The sequence below is a fragment of the Setaria viridis genome, chromosome 3, assembly GCF_005286985.2.
Source record: "Setaria viridis chromosome 3, Setaria_viridis_v4.0, whole genome shotgun sequence".
Classification (NCBI taxonomy): domain Eukaryota; kingdom Viridiplantae; phylum Streptophyta; class Magnoliopsida; order Poales; family Poaceae; genus Setaria; species Setaria viridis.
Window position 1 is genome coordinate 11399799 of NC_048265.2, and position 15551 is coordinate 11415349.

Below are 15551 nucleotides of genomic sequence, written 5' to 3' on the forward strand. Positions count from 1 at the left end.
ATCTGCAGCGGAGAAACCAACGGGCAAGCTAACCGGATTCGATCTGTTCTGGAAACGCTGATAGCAACGCTGATTCCATCATATGCAGGCAGGCAGAAGATTTACTGATGATGATTCGCCGTCAATTAACGTAACACGGGTCATTCTCGGTAATAATGACCTCGCTGTAGTTGAGATTGGGAGAGGAAGATAAATGACAGGAAGGACGCGTAAGAGCAGCCACAGTGTGCCTTCGCAAACCTGGTTACTTTATCAGCCAACTTATCAACTACTATTTTTCTCTCTAACAAATCAACCGTTTCCGTTTGCAGCGGAACAGACCATGAAATTTCTCTCACCGGGCGTCGGTCTGGACGCTGCAGCAGCCGATGCTTGAATAAAGAAACCTGGCATCGGGGACACTACTTACCTCGGTGCCCGGTTAATAGAATAAAATTTCCTTCGGCTGGAATGGTGCTCACGTGTTGTTGATGGGAAGCAAAAGGTACGTCTCAGCTCATATAAAATTGCTAGTGGGCCCTACTTAATTCATGGCCAACACTGCAGCTAAAAAACAGAACCTGCCACCGGTAATCATCTGATATTTCGGGCATCGATTTTCAGCTGGACACTGTGCCTGCTCTAAAGTTTTGCCGTTGTAACAATCATTTTGGGACGGAAAGGCAGGGGCGTCGACAACAGTGTTCAGGAAAAACTTGCTCGATCGCTTCCATTCAAACCTTTCTTTTTAACCGTGCCAGTTGTACGTTACTAGATATGCATCACATTGTTGACCTTGGTACGTACGTGAATCTTAAAGTAAAAAAAGAATGACCTTATCAGTGCGCGTGTATAAGAATACTACTCGATCAACACCGTGTAACTCGTGTCGGTTGTACTAGCAGTACAACGCCATTTTGGTGCTGTCGGAGGGACAGGTCATCAGTGGTAATTTGCTGTCACCTGGTAGTTGCAGAGGAGAAACGAAGCAAATGACAAAAGCCGGATCCCGAAAGTTACCGCTGAAAAAAGCGTAAGATACACATACTACTTTACGGTTACTTGGGTTGGAAGGGCCCCATGCAGCAGGTCAGGGCGTCAGGCCCAGGCCAGGGCGGAATAAAAGAACAGGGCATCATCCGATCTGATCATCCTTGTACTTGAAGGGAAAAGGAGGCCCAGGCCTTGTGTAAAGTGTGTACAGAACAGATAACGGATGTTGCAGGAGCCCCTCGTCGACGGTTTTTTTTAAGAACGAGAGCTATCGTTCATTCAACTGCAGGGTTACAATCGTTGGCTACTGCTTCTCGAAGCCACGGTTGTAAGCAGTCCAGCCAAGTAAGAATTGGGAAATCTGCTGACACCTCCTTCTCACACCTATCCACTACAAAATTTGCTAATATCATACCATAAACTAGCAATAAGTGACCTATCCGTCATCGCCTTCAGAGCATTCACCATCCGCCGTCGCCTTCAGAGCATTCACCAGTATGGAGCCGTCGGATTCCGGATGACCTTTGAAAGTTCTAGTTGTGATGCTAATGCTAGGCCATCTCGCGTCGCCGCTCGCTCCGCCACTAGAGCTTCCTGCGCTGGGCCAAGCCACCTCGCCTGCACTGCTATGATCTGACCAAACTGGTCACGTAGCATCGTTGCACCAGCGCCATTCCCCAGCCGACCATCAAAAGATCCATCCGTGTTCACCTTTACCCACCCTTCCTCCGACGGCCAGCACCTCTCCACCAGTCTAGGCTGCTGAGGCTCTTCACAGAGCCCCATGCACATAAGCTCTTCCACAATGTGCGCAACATGTTTCACCGCCGCCATTGAATTCCATCTATTCCGGCCATGCATCCGGCCATTACGGCTCGTCCACAGCGACCAGCCCCTGCAAACAAACACCGTTGCATCTTCTTTAGAGCACACCATCCCCAGCAGCAAGTCCATCGCCCATGTCACCGGGTGCAGGCTCGACAACTTCCTCCTAGTGACCTCCTTCACCGCCTCCTAGAAACGTCTTGCCCATGGACATTCCACAATCACATGGTATAAGCTCTCCGACTGGTTTCCGCAAGTAGCACAGTGGCTCTCTTCCATCATATGGTGCCTTTTTAGTTCTGCTTTGGATGGAAGGAAACTAAGAATTACTTGCCACCAGAAAATCCGCACTTTCGGCGGAATCTTCAGCTTCTTTAGATATTTCCACCATTTACCACCTTCCGATGTGGCACCACCACCTTCATTCTTCCTGTTACAACTCGATTGCTTATCTTTCAGTAGCCTATATGATGATCACACTGAATAATTACCCCTTCTCATGCGCCCACGCCAACACATCCTCATTCATAGTTTGGCTCAGTTGTATTTTCAGAATTTCTTCAGCATTGATCATAATGAAGACCTGGCTGATGAGGTCCTCCACTAGTAGAGAATAGACCTTCCATCCAGCATTTTTGTCCCGATCGTTTTTGGACCCGGGATAGCTTTAGTCCTGAATCTAAAATTTATAGTCTCTCGGAGCCCTTTTAATCCTGGTTGGTGGTTCCAACCGAGATAAAAGTAGATCCAACTGGGACTAAATATTTTCATGCGGCCCCCCTCTCTGTCTCCACCTTATCTTCTCTCTTCCTCTCCCTTTCTCCCTTATCTCGCACAGGCAGCACTCTTTCTCTTATTCCTTATCTTCTCTCCTCCTCCTCTCCCTTTCTTCCAGGCGGAGCGGCGGGGGGCACGAGCAGCCTAGGCCGACCTCCGACGACTGAGCTAGCACGGTTCCCGGCGGTCGACGCGGGCGAGCTGGTGCTGGCAAGCGGCCGGCGCGGGCGGGCGAGCTAGGACGGGCGGGCGGCTGGCGTGAGCGAGCGGGCGTGGGCGGGGCACGCGGCGGCTGGCCTGCTAGGGTTGGCAGGGTGCCGGCGGCCGTGGCCAAGGCCATGGAGCAGCGCGCGGCCTGGGGGCACGGCGGCCAGCGCGGCCCAGCCTCCAGCAGGGGCGCGGCTCCCCGCGACATGACATCCGGCCAATGGGGCACGTAGAGGCCGGGACGGCATCCCGTGGCCGGCTTGCTAGGGCGGTGGGGCACCGGCGGCTATGGCCAAGGCCATAGAGTGGCGCGTGGCCTGCGGCAGGAGCGCGGCAGTGGGGGGCACGAGTGGCCTACTTTTTTTTAATTTTTTGGAACCTTTTTAGTCCCAGTTGGTGTTACCAATGGGGACTAAAGATGTGACCTTTAGTCCTGAATGATTAGTCCTGGTTGAATTTTTGAGACCTATGTGTCTCTCCAACCGGGACTAAAGCCCAGTTTTCCACCGGTGCTCATTCCATCTCCTATCGTCCCCTTCAAACAACTCATCCACTGTATGTATTGTATCCTCCTGCAGTTGAACTCAAGGTTTAAAGGATTGTATTCCAAGGATCCAATTATCACCCTAAATGTTCACCGATGACCCTGGGCCAATGCGGTAAACCAACCCTTTCTTTAAAACATCTCGCCCATGCAAAATAGCACGCCACGTCTCCGAAGTTCTCCGCCTAGACGCTACGAGAAAATCAGTATTTGGGTAGTACTTACCCTTCAACACCCTTGAGCATAAAGCATGCGGCCGAATCAAAAGTCTCCATCCCTGCTTCCCCAGCATCACCTGATTGAACATAAACATATCTCGAAAGCCCATGCCCCCCTCCATTTTATGCCCCCCTCCATTTTATGTCCGTAAGTTTAGTCCACTTTAACCAATGAATTTTGTGATTGTCCACTGAGCTTTCCTACAAGTAATTTGATATATCAGTTGTCATCCTCTTACAAATATTGCTCGACAACTTAAAACAGCTCATAGGATAGGTTGGCACCGCCTGTGCATTAGCTTTTATCAGAACCTCTCAGCCAGCACAGCTCAGCAAGTTCTCACTCCAACCACAAATAAAGTTAATGATCCTGCCAATATACTCAAAGACACCATCAGATACTTTCCCAACCGAGGTTGGTAGTCCCAGATACTTCTCCCCCAAAGCCTCTACTGCTATATGCAAGCTTCCTCGTCTCCCTGCTCACAGTTTCTACTATAGAAAATTGCAGATTTCTGTTTATTCACTAGCTGACCTGATCCACGATGATGCTCCTCTAGGATCTACACCACTCGATCAGCACTCCTCTTTGTTGCCTGTGTGAAGATCATGCAATCATCCGCAACCAATAGATGTGAAATCCATAGCGCATGTATGCCCACTCTAACTCCACGGCAATATATCTTGGGCCAATCCCCTTTAGCATGCATGACAAGCCTTCAGCGCATAACAGGAAGAGATATGGAGAGATAGGGTCTCCATGTCGAATCCCTTGCGAAGGCTTAAAAACTGGAGAGAACTGCCCATTAACTCGCACCGAGAAGGACACTGTCGTCACACACTTCATCACCAAATTCCTCCATCTCGTAGAGAAACCAAGAGCAGCCATGACATCCTGTAGATACTCCCACTCGACTCTATCATAAGCCTTTTGCCATATCTAACTTGATTGCGCATGCTCCAGACTTCCCCTGCTTATTCCTAAGATAATGAATGCACTCATACGCAATGAGCACATTATCGATAATTAATTTGCTAGGAACAAATGCACTTTGCTTCTCAGATATAATCTCATTAAGAATCCCCCTCATCCTATTAGCCATCTCCTTTCAGCAAATTTTGTACGGTACATTACACAACGAAATTGTCTGATACTATGTTAATCTTACGGGTTGGCCACTTTAGGAATTATAACTAGGAGCGTCCGGTTAATTTCCTCCGGCATCTTAGGAAGTTAGGAACTGCTGATGCGACACTACTCTTCAGTGTGTCCCAATATCACTGAAAGAAACCTGCATTAAAGCTATCCACGCCAGGTGGCTTTGCAGGATGCATATGGAACGGGGCAGCCTCCACCGCCCCTGGCGTGGATGGATTGGATACGATCGCAACCACAACGGAAAAGGAAGCCGGGGGAAAGCAGCGGCACGGGCGCGTGCATGTGCATGAGTCGCCTGTACGGCACTGCAGGTGTGGCCGTGCGTTGCGCTGCTCAGGCTGCGATCGGCGACGAATCATCCACAGGCTGCCAGGAAATAAAAGCAGCAGGCAGGCGAGAGCGAGGAGGTCCAAAATGCTGTGCCGTCCTGCGTGCGCATCAAAGATGGAAGGCGTTGAAGTTTTGCACGGGTGGTTGACACATGTTTCGCGGGGGTTTCAGCTGTAGGGCCGGCCTGCCGTCGTTCGTTCCTGCTGGCAACAATGTAACCGTTCTCCGCAATCCCCAGATCAAACCAAACCGTCCGGCCGTGCACGGAGCCATCCAAATTATGGAAGAAAAACACCCACCCCGTCCGTACGCATTGTCGTTGCTACTGCTACCGGACATGGAAATCCGGTGCTTGTTCAACTTGCAAGTACGTACGTGCTGCCATGCCACTACTAGATGCTGCCATGGTGCACGTACGTACGTAGCTTGCGGAGCAGCGTCGAATGATAGCGTCTACTGGCTAGCACTATACCAGCGCCGGGCACTTGCCGAGAGAGCTAGCCAGAGAGGCTGGGTCCGTCAGGTCGATCGAGGTGACTTGCGAACGCCACAACCTCCGCAAGGGAGGGCGCGGAGAGGGGAGGAAGCGTGAGCCGGAGAAAGCGAACCTAGCAGCCAGCAGCACGCCGTTCGTTCAATTCGCTCGGGTGCGTGCGTGACGGAGCGTTAGGTGGCCGGTCGCGCTCGCGCTCGCGAGCGCCCCGGGCACGGCCGCGAGAGAAACCGGCCGAGGGCACGCATGCCGGCCGGCCGGCCGCCGGGGCCGGGACGGACGCGTGGCGGTCGCTTCGAGCCTGCTCCAAGCTTCTTAATCTTGGACGATCACGTACCTACGTACGAGGTACGACTGCTAGCTCCGGCGCCCTACGGTTGTTGGTGACGACCGTCGCAGCCCGTAGCCGCTGCATGGCGACTACTGACACCCGTTGCTGCACTGCTCCTGCAGCAAGGACGTCCGTTTTACGTGTGGCGTACGCGCGCCGCGCGTCGGTCCTGGTTCGTTAGCGTACGAGACCGGCGGCCGCCGCCCGCGGCCCGCCACGCTCGCGTTTGCGCTACTCGTCCGCTAGCTAGCTCCCATGTTGGTGCGAAACCTACGTCCACATGTGGCCGATCCGATCCGTCTCTGCAGCGGCCGGATTAGGTGTACCTGTTGTACGAGGAAACTCATGCCAGCTGGATGCGAGCCTCTTCAGATGATTATTAACGCGAGATCGACAGAGGTTATTAGCGACAAATGCTACCTGACGACAGGCTCAGCTGTTCAGTCACTTGCTTGCTACTTGCTCAGTTTGGTGGTCATCGTTTCGGCACAAATTGCAGCTGCAAATTAGCTGCTCGTCAGGAAGGAAGGGAATATCCGAATATGCATGGCGCAACGGTTTGTTTGGTGGATTTGGGAGTTAGGGCAATCCATTAATCCGCTATCTTTGGGGCAACGCACGCACGCACGCATACATCCAAGTTCGCTACTAGCTAGGCCTGCTGGCTTGTAGTGGCTCGTCCTGTTCCTTTGGCAAAGTTTGAAGCTACTTCACCAAGGTAGGCGGGCTTTCCTTGTCCAATCGAGTTGCGCAGCGGTTACACACAACAGCGAGCGCCATCCATGCATTACGTTTTTCAAACCAAACAAAAAGGCACGCACTGCCGCTGCTACTTTATTAATTGTAAAGTTCCTATACTAATCATCTCGCCCAAACGTGTAAGTTGTCGGTTACTGACCGGTGAGTGCTTCCACTCATATACAAATGACTCCGCGCGACTAGGGTGCACGACCCTACTTATACATCTCAGGTGCAGCCTGCAAATGGTTCAGAATTAATTCACGACCTGCCAGAGCTATCACCATTCACCAGCTAGTTTGCATTTGCCACCTATTTTCTCCGTACACCGACTGTATGAAACCGGTAATCATTTCGCTTGTCATGTTATAACTTCACGAGAGTGCACTCTAGTCTGTTGACTAATGACTCGAGTGTGTATGTACCTTTTGCTGATCTCATCTCTTCAAGAAAACTCCATCATGTTTGGTAGTAGCTAGCACATATTCTTTACATGTACAATACACACACCATGCATGCATGGCACATTATATTATTCAATTTGTAGCAGCTTATGACATTCTTTCATTTATTTATATTTAAAGACAACGCAAGTTACACAAGTAGTAGTGGTAGATATACAGATCGAGCAAGAACAAAAAGGACCTAGCTAGGGCATATGATAAGGTTATTATAATGACTAGACTACGTCGTATGCCGAATCTACGGAACACGTAGAATTGCCACTCGATTAGCCTCCGCGAGTGCGTGTCCCTATTGTGGGCAAAAAAGATCCGGCTAGAATCTTACTCGAGGCCCTGATCTTGACTTGCCTCCTCTAGAAAGGAAAGGGAGTGAGTGAAAACGAAAGCATGGAAAAGGGGCGACACGGGGCATGCATCATGCTGGCTCCTCTTTGAAGTTATGCAAGGCTAAACACCATACAAATTAAATATATCTACACACAAATAAAATTCACAATCATATAAAACTATAAATATGAGCAGCCACATGTTGGTTGTTTATGGATCCATGGCGACGGAGGTTGGTGTGCAGCGCCATGCCGTTGCCATCACAACAGATAGCGTGATGTGCACTTGCCTTGCGTGGGTAACCTGCATGATTAAGCCGTTCGGTACAATGGCCGGCCGGAGAGGGGTGTGGTGTGCGTCCGTTCAAGCCATGCAGAACCAAACCCTGCACTAATGAAGCTAGCTCACCTAATTTAATTAGACTGACCTTTCCTAACAGGGCTAGAACCATCTCCGGATCTTTTTATTATTAATTTCTCCCTTGTTGGTTTGTTGTTTCAGCCAAGGTAGGTCATGATGATACTCATTTTCTATTTTTTTTTATAAAATTAAGTGCATATTTGAAAAGGAGTTACTATTCAAATGTAGGAGTGACCTATATTTCCTGTAGTTACAAACTTACTGACATTTTATATGTCCATATTGTAATTTGGGCGATCTTTCCTTCAAAAGTAATATTATTTGGCTTGCACATTCTTTAATTTTCAGTGATGGGAGTAGTACTAGCAGCTACTTTGGCTTGTCAGACAGATGGTATTTTATTCCACAATAACCAGTCAATCTAGAAGGGGAATCAATTCCAGGGTGATGATCGATCTTACCGACAAATCATTCAGGCGATTGATTTCCCCGACTGTTGAAGCTCCTGTTCCCAGAATCTTGACGATTGCATGCGAATATCTGTACAACAGGAACGGAGCAGATTTTCGTACTGCGTCACTAGCTCACTGACAGTACAGCTAGGTAGGCATAACTTAATTAGTACAAACTAACCTATATAGATAATGACCTAATGATGTAAACCGCAAGCAATCACTACTGATCAAAATTGAAGATTTTTCTTTTCCAACAAGAGGAAGGATCACAATTACTTTACTCAATCGGGAAAAAATAGTCAAAAAAAGATCTTCTGACAAGCTCGGGCAGAGATGCAGCCGTGCAGTTTCTTCAGAGCACGGTGTCATCAGTTGCTGATGAAGCTCCGATCCCATTCCCCGCACTGTTCTTCCCGCAAGCGATATTTTTGCCTGTGGCGATCGCACGGCGCCACCTCGAGTCCGAGTCCCCGGCCGTCGCCGTCAGGCTCCGATCGGAGGCATTATTATTACTCTCAGTGAAAAAAGGCGCAACCACCTCAAATAATCTCTCGCCAGAGTGATTATTTGAGGTGCCACACACAGTCACACACCCTCTCTCACACAATCAAATATTCTAACGCTGCGAGGTGCATGGCGGCCGAGACCCTGACCCTGCATGCATGCCGGTTGCTTCCCATGAAATCCTTCCCTGATGTGGACCGCCGCTTCGCTCTTGGGGGTGGCGGGTGGAGAAGGGAACCAACTGTCCCTGTTCGGAGCTGCAAATGGAAATTAACAACAGCGGCGGGTGACTCAGCAGCGCAGGAAAACGGAGTGCCAGTGCTGCGTCAGTCAGTAGCAGTTGCCCGTTGCATGAGGCACAGGAGTTGGGGGATTTGGGAATCTAGCTACTCGGATCCTGTTTAGTTACCCAAAACTCCCAACTTTAACACTATACAAAAAGAAGATTCCCATCACATCAAACTTGCGGTACATGTATGGAGTACTAAATGTACGAGGTACATGTATGGAGTACTAAATGTACGAAATCAAAAACTAATTGCACAGTTTTATTGTACTTTGCGAGACGAATCTTTTAAGCCTAATTAGTCAATATTTGGACAATAATTCACAAATACAAACGAAACGCTACAGTGTGCTACAGTGCTACAACGGTAATTTTGCATCTCCAAAGTCTCGGTCGATGCAGCTAGCCGGCCGGCACCTGTTGCCAGATGGACAGGATCATATCATTTTGGCCATAACGTGCTACAGGCTACCGCGGAGTTCTTCTGCCTGGAGATTGGATAGGCTCTCGATCGGGGCAGCAGGCCGGGGACCTCAGCTCGCTCGGCACGCACACAGACATCCACCTGCCCCTCCTGTCGCTGTTCCTCATGCCCCTGCCTGCGTGCATGGACAAGGGCGTGCGTTGTCGGCCGTGGCGATCGACGCCTGCGCTTTCAGGGCACTGCCACTGATCATGAGCCTGATGAGCTAGCCGAGGGGCGAGAAATGATCGCACGTTGCTTTCCTACATGGGGGGCGTTGGCTCGGTACGCCACCCCACGCGACGGCGTCATCAGGCCGGAAGCTTCTGCCCCCGAGGCCCCACCTCTTTTTGACGTGGGTGCAACGCGGTGGCGGGGCCCGCGTGGCGCATTCGGGAGGTTGACCAGTGAAGTGTCGGCAGCTAGCTAGCTACGTAACTAGCTCAGGCTGGCCGGCGGTGAGCTGAGCTCTTCAGTACTCTTCGCCACACCTTTCTTCTCCTAGCCCTTGTTTACTTCACCCCAACTCCCAATTTTGGCACTATGCAAAAAGAAGATTTCCCATCACATCAAACTTACGGTACATGCATGGAGTACTAAATATAGACGAAATTAAAAACTAATTGCACAGTTTTGTTGTACTTTGCGAGACGAATCTTTTGAGCCTAATTAGTCAATGTTTGGACCATAATTCACAAATACAAATAAAACGCTACAGTGTGCTACAGTGCTGGCACAGTAATTTTGGCACTCCAAATTTTGACAACTAAACAAGGCCTAGCTACCCTCTGCACCTGTCGTGATGTCTTCGCTGCATCTTAGCGTGTCGCTTCGTGATGATCACGTACATATGGATATGGCGTCGGAGCTAGTGAATCGCGTTGATCTCGTGCTCGCTCCCGATCGATGCGCCGCCGAGCTCAGTTCATCGTACCGCGCAGGCACAAGTCTCGTCGGCGGCCCGCCACCGTGCGCGACACCGCAGAAGGACCCGTGCACGCCACTCGGGACTGGTGAATTTTGTCAAACGTAATTGAGAGGACGACGATATGCTTGTCTCCCCCCCCCCCCCCCCCCCCCCCCCCCCCCCCAGGCGGAAAAGGGTTGAAACTTTGCATGGGCGAACGAAAGGTGACCGGGCCGGGGGGGAAAAGGGCATGGAGATTGTGGCCTGCGCGCGTGATGCCTCGCTTTGAGCTAGCCTTTGTTTGTGCCCGTCAGCTGTAAGCCTCCTCGCCGATGGAATTGCCACCTGCTCCGTCGACAGCTTGTCGCGTTCGATCGGTGTCGAGAGCTCGCCATTGATAATCAGCAACAGGCACGGAGTGTTCATGGGGATATCGATCGATCGCTCGGTCGCACACCCATGTCAAAACGCCCTGGGCCACGGCGCCCACACGGCCACGGGGGGAGGTAATTAACCTAGCCGGCCGCCCTGTGCTCAGGGAATCGGAGAACAGCGAGCTGACCGACACGCTTGGACGTTTCCCTGTCCGGGGGTCGTGCATGATGGACTTGGACGAAGATGCAACGGAACGATCCTTTCCCCCTCCAGAATGATGATGCGTCTTCAGTTCTTGGTGCCAGATTGCTCGTTTCGGCTCTCGCTGAGTGTATGCCAGATTCTTGATCAATCGATTCTTGATGGACCGCGAAGTATGGACGGATCATGCATGGGTGGATTGGTTTGCAAATCGTAGTCAGGACCGCCGTGCGTCGCATTGACTTAAGTGGCACGCTAGCTAAGTGTGATTAGCGGACGATAATCCCACGCCTGCTAGGACCAGCCCGTCGTACGGGAACGCCAGGGCAACCGACTGAAAGCACTCGATCTTTGATTCTCTCATGTGTCAGAGCGTGTGTTTGTTGGTGGTATCATTTGATTCATGTATGAAATGATTCAAAATAATAGTAATTCTTTTGTTTGGTTGGGTGAATTGGACCAACTCATTCAGGATGAGACCATCCCACTTAATACATTATTCTACTAATTAGAGTAAACCATATGGTACAAGCAAATTGTTTGAACCACCCCATCCAGGATCATCCATGCATGCATCATGTGGTGCATGCAACCAAACACACCCAAAGTGTTGTTAGTGCTACACCTCGTCAGGGTACGGTACGGACGGCATCCATTAACTAATCACGAGAAGGGGAGGTTCAGGGATCTCACTCAGCCCAAGCATCGGTCGCTCTCGCTCGTCTAGAGAAAAGGTCGTGCAAGTGATGGTCGAGGAGCAACTGACGACGCTGCCAAAGCGCGTCCATCTTGTGCGAGATTCACAGTTTATCAGTGGAAGAAGAAGTGAGACAACATGGCGTGGGACACTGAGTGCACCCTTCAATATATATCATATATAAAAATCTATATCTAATAACAAAACTTACTAAAATAATGTATCTGATCAAATATTGTAGGAAAAAGTGTTAGGATGAGGATGATTAGTGCATCAATATAATAAATTAAGGGATCGATTTGCACCAATTAAAACATGAGGGACACTTCTAAAATACTTAAGAGATGAAAAATACATAGTTCAAATATTATTACACCAATTACCCAATTACATGATTTTGTATATCACTCCAATTCCCCAAGTCTCAAATATTGATGGATCCTTGCTTAGTTGCCCATTTGTCGCAATTTGCAAAAGCAAAATCTCTAAATGCAGACCCTAACATTGCAATTTAAATGGAGAATCAGAATTGGTGACCAAAGAAATTGAAACACTACCTTATTACTTCAAACAAATTGATTTGCACCCAAAACATTCGTGAGAAAATTAATTGCATACCATTGAAATTTGGAGCAAAATAAGATTCCGAAAGGATGTTGTAGCAGAGAGAAATAGAAAGGAAGCTTACGAGCAGCTTAAGGTCGTGGGCACCGATCCGGCGAGGAGGCGTGCTGCAGCGACCGACGATGAGCGAGTGATGCCTCCCTATCTTTCGCCGCTTGCGATTTGGAACCTGGACGATGAAGTTTTTGCGTTTTGAGCAACCGCAATTTCGCGGGTGTCGTTTAGCTTTCTCGCGCAACACTGGTAGAAAAACAAGCATTAGTCCCGGTTGGGAAACCTCATATATCTCGGTTTTCCTAATCGAACTAATTAATCGGGACTAAAGGTCCCCATCTTTAGTAGTCCCGGTTGGGGTGTCTCCACGAACTACAAAATTTAGACCCGTCCGGATAAAAAACAAACGAGATTTTTATTGAGAATGGAAGGTCATTTTTTCTACTAGTACAACTCTTACTTGTCATGCGTGTGACACACTTGGCTTGTTAGTAGATGATCAACTGGCCCGTTCGTGTGGGCTTTTTCTGATAGAATGATTTGAACTGTCCCGTTTATTTATTTCTGATATTCTGCCTGTAAAGAAAGTATGCAAGCACAACAAGTGTAGGCTGCTGGGACGGATGGTGGTGCATGCATCGGAGTTCAAGAAGTACACAAGTGGTGAAAATTAAATGCTAACCTCTAGAATTTATTTTTTCCTTAAGCCAGTGCACTCGGCAAGCCTAACGTGGCTTCGCCCAACATCGAGAGATAAAAACTCTCACATTGTTGTCTCTTTTGCTTCCTTGTCACAGCGCCGTGTGTCCACAAGCCCACCACGCATGTTTTCTCGCGCGTGTTCATTCGCTGTATTCTATGGGCCCGACGAGGGATGCCCATGTCCCTTGCCTCGTCCCCGCAGCGCGAAAAAGATGCCGCCTTCCATTTCCTAGCTACATCGACCTCCTTTTCCTTCCTCCCCGGGTCTCGACGTCAATGCGCATCGTTGTAGCTTGAACATTTCAGGAAAGCGACGTGGCATGCCCGTCACCTCCTTTTCGCGATTTCTACGGGCGCACACCTGTGCTGTAGTGCCCCCTCCGCCGCTGATGCCGGCCGGACGTACGCACGGCGCCCACGGCGACGCGCACGAGGGGTCGGATCAGCGCCGAGAGCCGCGACGGCCGACGGGCGCCGGGGCGCCGTCCGCCCGTTCCACACCTGGCACGCCCGGCCGCGCTCGCCGCCGTGGGGTTCCTGTCAGGGGATTAAAGGCAACGCAGGGACGTGCACCGGGGGCCTCTCTGCCCGCCCGCGCGGCCACGCCTTTCCTTTCCTTCAGGCTTACAATAGGCCCGGCCACTCGCTCGGTGCGTGTTTCTCGCCTCCCGTAAAGAGAAAACGAGCTGGAAAGGTTTCGAGGGGGGGGGGGGGGGGGGGGGGGGGGGGCGCGCACCGTGAGACGCGAGGAGGAGACCGGCAGGCAGGCACGCGCTGACACGCCCGGTGTAAAAGGCAGGCTCTTGCTTGCTTGCGGGACCTGCGATGGGTTGCAGCGCGGGCGAGATCAGGCTTCAGACTTCAGAGCTCGTTCTCCCGGCGCGCACGATGAGTAGCTTCACGGCAACGGCGACGTGCGCGCGGTGGTGGTTAGGGCTAGGCGCGGCGTGGCCGCCCCGGCCTCGCGTTTTGGTCTGGAGGGTGACGCCGCCCGCGCGCGCGGCAAATGCGGCCAGGCCTGCGGCCTGTGCCTGGTCGTGTCGGGATGTCCAGGTTTGTGATGGGAATTTGGATTGCTTATGCGGTATGCCGCTGCAGATCTGCAGTGTTTGCTGGAAGTCCTGACTGATACCGAAGTGCTTGGTCGCAGTTTTTTTTTAAAGAAGCTTGGTCGCTGGTTGGCATAGGATTTCACATTGGAACTCCGAATGTCAAACAGACAAATACCTGCATGTATCTTCGTCAGATGTGTTGTTCGGTGACCATTATTCAATTCACAGAAATGGACAAATATAGTCGGATGACGGCGATCATTAGCCCAGTTCTTGTCGAGGCCCAACATTTGACGATCCTTCGATTCCATCAGAACACTCGAGAGTCGAGGCACAAAACCTAAAGGTTCAGTTTTTCCCCCTCTCTTGTGGGGAATGGGCCTTCCCTCTCTCTTGCAAATAGCGCACTGAGCCAGCCAACAGGCCGTAACTTGTGTAACAGGAGGCCCCGTTACGTATTGTATCTGGGCCGTAGACATAGATAGCTAAATATCTATAACCCAGCAGTAGCCTAATAACTAGTCTACAACGGTCCCATAAACTATCTCAATATTTTATATGAACTATCTTAACATTTTTTACATTCGCCAAAATTTTTTACATAGTGTTGGTCAATGTAAAAAATGTTGCTGGTGCAAAAAAAAATGTTGGTGCATATAAAAAATTGTTAAGAAGAATGTAAAAAAGTTAGAGAAAAATGTTGGTAGATATAAAAAAATGTTGGTCAATGTCAAAAAATGTTGATAACAGTTAAGTCAGGCTTTTTTTTAAAAATGTTGATGTATGTCAACAAATGTTGATAACAGTTTAAAAAATATTGTGCATGAACTTATATGGGTTTTAAAGATGAGTTGTTTATCTACCTTCCGGAAGACATATAGGAGCTCCCGGAGTTCTTATGCTTTGTCTATCCTAAATGTGGAGTTATTGCTAGTTGAGTTCTTGGTCATCAATGGAAAAGAGGCAAATCTGAATAGAGTTTCTGGAATTCTTGCTCTGCTTTAATAGTTGTAGTCATTTTTTCCCTCCTTCATCTTTATTCTCAACTTGTGGATTTCCTCTAGTTTAGTTACGTAAAAAATCACAATAGCACATTATTCATTATATAAGATTGCGGTGACTCACCACATGATTTTCCTGATACTACATAAAATTGTTGGCCATCCACAAAGAGTCATCGTATCTTAGATAATTTAACTTAGTATTAGTTTTGTCGTTTGAAGGGAATATTTGTGTATAGCCAAAGCTCGAGTTACACTAAGTTAGACATGTTTATATCTCATAGCGTCATGTCTCGGTATTACCTGCTTCTATGACATTTTAGCATCTTCCCATATTTGATTCATCATTACCACCGAATCAATTGTCCAGTACCACCTCTTGTTAATAAGCTGATCCTACTCGTACCTCAATCAAAGCTCTATCAAATTAGTACCTTCTTTAAGCTCAAGATCGATAGTGATATTGCCCATATGTGCATCGATCTTTATTCCAATCATGATGAAGAATTGGAATCTTGAAGGTGTCGTCTAAATCACCGTTTCAC

At 49.4% G+C, this 15551-nt stretch overlaps 1 long non-coding RNA gene across 1 annotated transcript; it reads right to left on the reverse strand.

Annotated features, from left to right (window-relative positions):
* Positions 1-11932: 11932 nt before the first annotated feature.
* On the reverse strand, positions 11933-14109 carry LOC117850889 (uncharacterized). The gene is made up of 3 exons (XR_004639388.2): positions 13690-14109; positions 12322-12497; positions 11933-12131 (listed from the first exon to the last, which is right to left on the reverse strand). It is a non-coding gene; the product is annotated as an uncharacterized lncRNA (long non-coding RNA).
* Positions 14110-15551: the final 1442 nt, after the last annotated feature.